Here is a 6,000-nt window from a genome sequence, read left to right on the forward strand (position 1 = left end):
ATATATTTTGTAACAAACATACTTATTTGGCTCCTGGCTTTTTACACCTTGCACTCTGTGGTGATTGAAAAGCTGTTGCTAATCATCCATCCATCCATTATCCAACCCGCTATATCCTAACACAGGGCTCTGCTGGAGCCAACCCCAGCCAACACAGGGCGGCAGCCCACCACAGGGCACACACTAGGGACAATTTAGGATCGCCAACGCACCTAACCTGCATGTCTGTGGACTGTAGGAAGAAACCCACGCAGATACGGGGAGAACATGCAGACTCCACACAGAGAGGACCTGGGAAGCAGACCCAGGTCTCCTAACTGAGAGGCAGCAGCGCTACCCACTGTGCCACCGTGCCGCCCTCCGTTGCTAATCAACTGAATCCAAATCACAGCACGAATATGGTAGACTATGTATCAGACATGAACTTCAACACAGCCACCCAACCCTACCTTCCTGAAATTGACTTCTGAAACGATAACCATGTCCTGTACTTGAGGCTGCAAAAATCAGACCTTCATAGCTAATTGAGCTGGCGCCAGTTACAATTATGATGAGAACAAGCCATTCTGATGTTAATCTGACGTCTACGAAGGGGAAGGTAGCTGCTTGATCAGCTGGATTCTTTTCCGCTCCTCGCTACTTATTAGCACAGCTTAGGCCAACCGGTTACTTACTCTACATCAACAACAAAACACAAGCAATTCATCGATATTTGAAAAAAAATAAATATTGTCCATTTTGGCCTTGCTTGGTTACAAATGGCTTAAATTTCATTTTCACCGTGTTGTGACAAGTCTGAGTTCTTTTTAAAATTCAGTTGAGTTTGCCCAACCCAGCACAGGTACTCGGGTCAAACTCCCATATTTAATGCACACTAAGTGGGCACTGTAAAGGGTTAACTTACATTGGGCCACCTCCATCTTCACACTTAAGTGAAAACTACAAAATGAACTGTAGGAGAAGAGTACACAAGCAGAATGCTGGAACGTCTTGAGGTAAATGATGGTCTTTGACAGCATTTAGGGAAAATAACATTGTCTCAACTCCAAGCAAGGAATATTTAGAGCTGTTACTTATTACCATCTATACAAAGGTATTGTAAAATGCTTCAAATGCTATATCTGGAAAACTGGAAATGCATCATTTATGAGTGCTCTGAAGGTGATTCAGGTCACAATAGCGCTGTTTGTTTGAAAATGAGATATTTAGGCTTAGGGAATGTGTGGGGGAAATTAAAAGATAATACGAGTATCAGAGGAAATATGCAAGCTATGAGGGACAGAGAGATATTTGTGAAATTCAATTTTAAAATTTGAAACTTTTTAGAGAAAATCGATATATGACGTGAAAGAACTGCACTCATTTTCAAGTAATGTGAAATGGCAACAATGAAATACACGATAGGCAGTTGCATATTCGACAGTGTGCCGATATGAAGAGACCGACAGAAAATATTAAAACATTAGAACAACATTAGAACATTAGAACAATCTAGACGAGAACAGGCCATTCAGCCCAACAAAGCTCGCCAGTCCTATCCGCTTGTTTCCTCCAAGAAAACATCAAGTCGAGTTTTGAAAGTCCCTAACGTCTTACTGTCTACCACACTACTTGGTAGCTTATTTTACGTGTCCATCATTCTTTGTGTAAAGAAAAACTTCCTAATGTTTGTGTGAAATTTACCCTTAACAAGTTTCCAACTGTGTCCCCATGTTCTTGATGAACTCATTTTAAACTAACAGTCTCGATCCACTGTAATAATTCCCTTCATAATTTTAAACACTTCAATCATGTCACCTGTTAATCTTCTTGATCTTAAACTGTAAAGGCTCAGCTCTTTTAATCTTTCCTCATAATTCAACCCCTGTAGCCCTGGAATCAGCCTAGTCGCTCTTCTCTGGACCTTTTCTAGTGCTGCTATGTCCTTTTTGTAGCCTGGAAACCAAAACTGCACACAGTACTCCAGATGAGGCCTCACCAGTGCATTATAAAGGTTGAGCAGAACCTCCTTGGACTTGTACTCCACACATCAAGGCGCTATATAACCTGACATTTTGTTAGCCTTCTTAATGGCTTCTGAACACTGTTGGGAAGTCAATAGCTTAGAGTCCACTATGACTCCTAAATCCTTCTCATAAGGTGTACTCTCGATTTTTCGACCACCCATTGTGTATTCAAACCTAATATTTTTACTTCCTATGTGTAATACTATGTGTAAAACAGTACCACCTCTAATGATAAAGTATATCAAGTCAAATAAAAGAAATGAGTTCCTGGCTTCTGATGATTCTCACTAGCAATGCTAACTGAATGCAAGTGACCACCGAGTCGTAAATATATTTTAATAACTTGAAGTGGCTTCATTTACTATCTAACTGTAGTCAGTGGTGGGGTCCGTCCAGTCTACAGTCTTGTAACGTAACTATTTATCTGCCCAATCGGCATAATAACTAGAGAAACTGAGTAATCGAATGTGTTCAAATTCAAACATTTTAAAAGAAATTGTTACATTTAATAGAGCAACACATTCTCCAGCTCTTTGTTCTCTTGTGTTAAGTAATATTATTATAAAAATCTGTTTGGTACCTGATGGAATTGGGATGGGCTGTACAATAGTCTGTTGTGGTCCTGAAACTCGACAAAGTAAGTCCTGCAAATGAACGGATGGATGGAAATATGTGCTTCTACATACTTGTTTAATTTCATCTCATGAAGTCCTTATTCAGGCTGACGCTATGGTGCATATGGCGCATGATCACTGCCCACCCCACAGGCCCTTGGACTTGAGCCTGTTTCCAGGGTCTTCACATTCAGTGCCAGGCTGACTCTCACGGTGGGCCGCTGTTCTGTCCTCTGTTGTTCCCTGCCCTCAGCCCTCTTATTTTGTTTCAGTTTTTCACTAGTGATGTGTCCAGTTATTGCTTGTTCAGCTTTGTTCATTTGCTGTCTCGACTTTTGTGTGAAGTATAAAATGATATTCTTTCAGGAATTGCTTAAGAACTTCATATAATCCAGAGAGAAGTTTTTGCCTCAACCCTCCATCTCTGCTTCAGTAAACTAATACGCTTTTAGGACCCCCGGTCACTAGTTATTCGGATGTCAATGCATGACGTAGAACTAGAGACTGTTCTGTTTTTTTGTCTCTAAAAGAAGTACAGTATATTTCTCTAAGTTGTTATGTAGTTATTGTAATCTTTTAAATTCTTCATTTTTTGGGATAATTTAAATTCTTTAATAATTTGCTTCATCCATGTTTGCATAATCATCCATCCATTATCCAATCTGCTATATCCTAACTACAGGGTCACGGGGGTCTGCTGGAGCCAATCCCAGCCAACACAGGGTGCAAGGTAGGAAACAAACCCCTGGGCAGGGCGCCAGCCCACCGCAGGGCACACACCCACACACCCACACTAGGGATGATTTAGAATCGCCAATGCACGTAACCTGCATGTCTTTGGACTGTGGGAGGAAACCCACGCAGACACGGGGAGAACATGCAAACACCAGCGAGCCCAGGTCTCCTAACTGTGCCGCCTGCATAATCATTTAAATTCTAAAACTAAAATAATACATTTAACGGAAAAAACCTTTGTTATTTAATTTCCATACAATAAATAGCATGACATCTGTGTTCCTTGCTAATTCTTGGCATTTCATTTTAGCCATTTATTAGAAACAATAGACAAACATGAACTTTAATTGTCAAATAGTGTAGTGCAGCAGTTAAGGCTGTGAACCTCAATCAACTGACGCCGTGTGGCCTCCAGCAAGTCCTTTCTAATTGGAAAAGCATAAGAAATGTAAATCAATTGGATCTCAAATGTTGTAAGTTGAAAACATCAAATATTTCTTTCAGATTATTCCAAAGAGTGTAATGCATTGAATGGAATGCCAAGGTATTTTAGACATTTTTGACTTACTGTAAGGTAACTGCGCGCCATCAATCCACACGTACTCACCCCAGTCAGGGCAGCATTGTTTACCAAGGCAAGAATCAGCCTGATGCAAGGCCCCCTCTCTCTCTCTCTCACACACACACACAATAGGAAGAAAAAGACGTGTACAACTCTTCATTACCATTTGGCATTGTGGCCTCAGATAGTCCTGTAAATGGTGAGGTTACCCCGCTTGTGACTCCCTAAGGCACCCTCATCAAATCTATTAAGTTGCTCTTGCTTCATTAGTAAACATATGCGTGCTAACAGTTTTGCTATAGTTAAATACTTGCCTCAAAATATTGTTAATTATATAAATAAATTATATAAATTATATAAATAAAGATTATTTGTTTAAATAAATTACTGCATGCTACATTGTTAAACAAACAAACAGCATGGGAGAGTGCCTGATAATCTTTGCAGAAGAAAGAAATGCATGATCTATTAATTAGTTAAAATATTAATTAGTTAAAAGATTTCTGACAGGTAATTCATTGATATAAAGAAAATACGCCGGCACTTTCCATATCTCAGGCAGTATGAAATACAATATCTCTTCTTACCTGGTTTTTAAGAGACAAGAAAGGTTCTGGGATTGCTTGCCCTGTAAAGAGAAAATGCCAAAGTGATTAATAAATCCACCTTGGCCATGCTGCTATGAGAGAGAGTGCCCTGGAGATGGCAGCACAGGCCGTCATTGTGCGCTGCCGAGTGTGCCCCGTTGGCAGAGCTCCCCGCTCAGACTGCAGGTGATCCTAAGGGTCCTGCTGTAGTACTTGAGGAACAAGGAAATGAGGCCAATCTTTGAGCGCTTCTTGGTATTTTGCTGACAGTTACACCTCCTTCCCTGATGTGCATATTTCTTTTATCATAAAAATACTTTTGTTTTTTGCGTATTGTTTGATTGACTTTCATTCTGCTTTACTCTCAAATTAAGTCAAATTGTGTCCCTTACAACTTATACACACAATACAATATGCAGTGAAATGCTAAAGTATCACAAAAAGTTTCAAATAATTTATCAGTTCAGCACAGAGAGCAGCAGGGAAATCAGTAAAGTCAAGAGAATACATAATATCTTTCAGAGGTAAAGATAAGAAATGGACAATCACTGCAGCAAGTGACAAAATACCAAAGCACAAAATAACAAAAGGTTACTGCTGGCTATACTTTCTGAACTTACCCAAATGGAAGTATATCTGTTTTTAACACAGGTTCACATCTGTGGTGCTGTAACAGAATATACCTACCTTGTGATGGATGTGCGGCTTCTCTTTGTGTAGACCGTTTGTTACATCGCTTTTTATAGGGTTCCTTGCTCCCTAATTTGGTGCTGGCATCCTGGGAGACCAGAATGTAATTGTGTCTCAGAGACTATTGAGAAGGGTGTGGAAATATCAGGGAGGGGGGCTTCCTTTCCTTGTTGTTAGCCCTCTGTCCATATTAGGCATCTCTAAAGCAGCCCACCCACCTGCCACATGCACACTGTCTCTTCTCTGACAACTCTTCTGTTCTGCTTTTGTTCAACGGCAGCATCCCTTTGTCAAGGCAGACGAGTGCTTTGGTCCATGCTTGGTGGGTAAGCCAAACAAGCACTTCTGAGGTCAAAGAGTGCGGCTAATCAGTCCGAGGCAAAGACCACCGTAAGAATGAGGAGAGGTCAGCTTGACGGTGACAGTGGGGCAGCTCGGTTATTTAAGGTACAGCTCCTTTTAGATGAACGTGCAAAGAGGGGCCGACGGCATGTTGATGCAGAAGTAAGCAACACTCACTAGGACGGCTGTCCTGCACTGTATGTAATTGTTCTGTCTTCATAATTTAATAACTGTGGATTTGGAGCATGCATACAAATGTGCAAAATGTGAATGCACAAAAAATAACTCTTATATTACAAATATTAATGTACACTGTTGAGCTGGCAACCCTTTTTAGAAATGTGGAGCTTGAATTAATCACCTCTGGTAAATAAATTAGAAACGTAACAAAAAATTCACGAGACTTTGGCAAACTTATAGTGGATTCACACACTATTGAGACTCCTTCACTTTCTTTGTTGTTC

The 6,000-nt window shown here is 40.5% G+C and overlaps 1 protein-coding gene across 1 annotated transcript in view; it reads right to left on the reverse strand.

The window, feature by feature from the left end:
• Positions 1 to 5,242, reverse strand: part of LOC120525157 (myosin-6) — a 55,909-nt gene extending 50,667 nt beyond the window's left edge. Inside the window, exons 1-2 of the mRNA XM_039747231.1 lie at positions 5,192 to 5,242; positions 4,505 to 4,545 (exon numbers count right to left, since the gene is read on the reverse strand). The gene's annotated coding sequence lies outside the window, so the exon portion shown is untranslated. The remainder of the gene's footprint in view (positions 1 to 4,504; positions 4,546 to 5,191) is intronic.
• Between the last annotated feature and the right edge of the window lie 758 nt (positions 5,243 to 6,000).

The sequence above is a fragment of the Polypterus senegalus genome, chromosome 1, assembly GCF_016835505.1.
Source record: "Polypterus senegalus isolate Bchr_013 chromosome 1, ASM1683550v1, whole genome shotgun sequence".
Lineage (NCBI taxonomy): Eukaryota > Metazoa > Chordata > Cladistia > Polypteriformes > Polypteridae > Polypterus > Polypterus senegalus.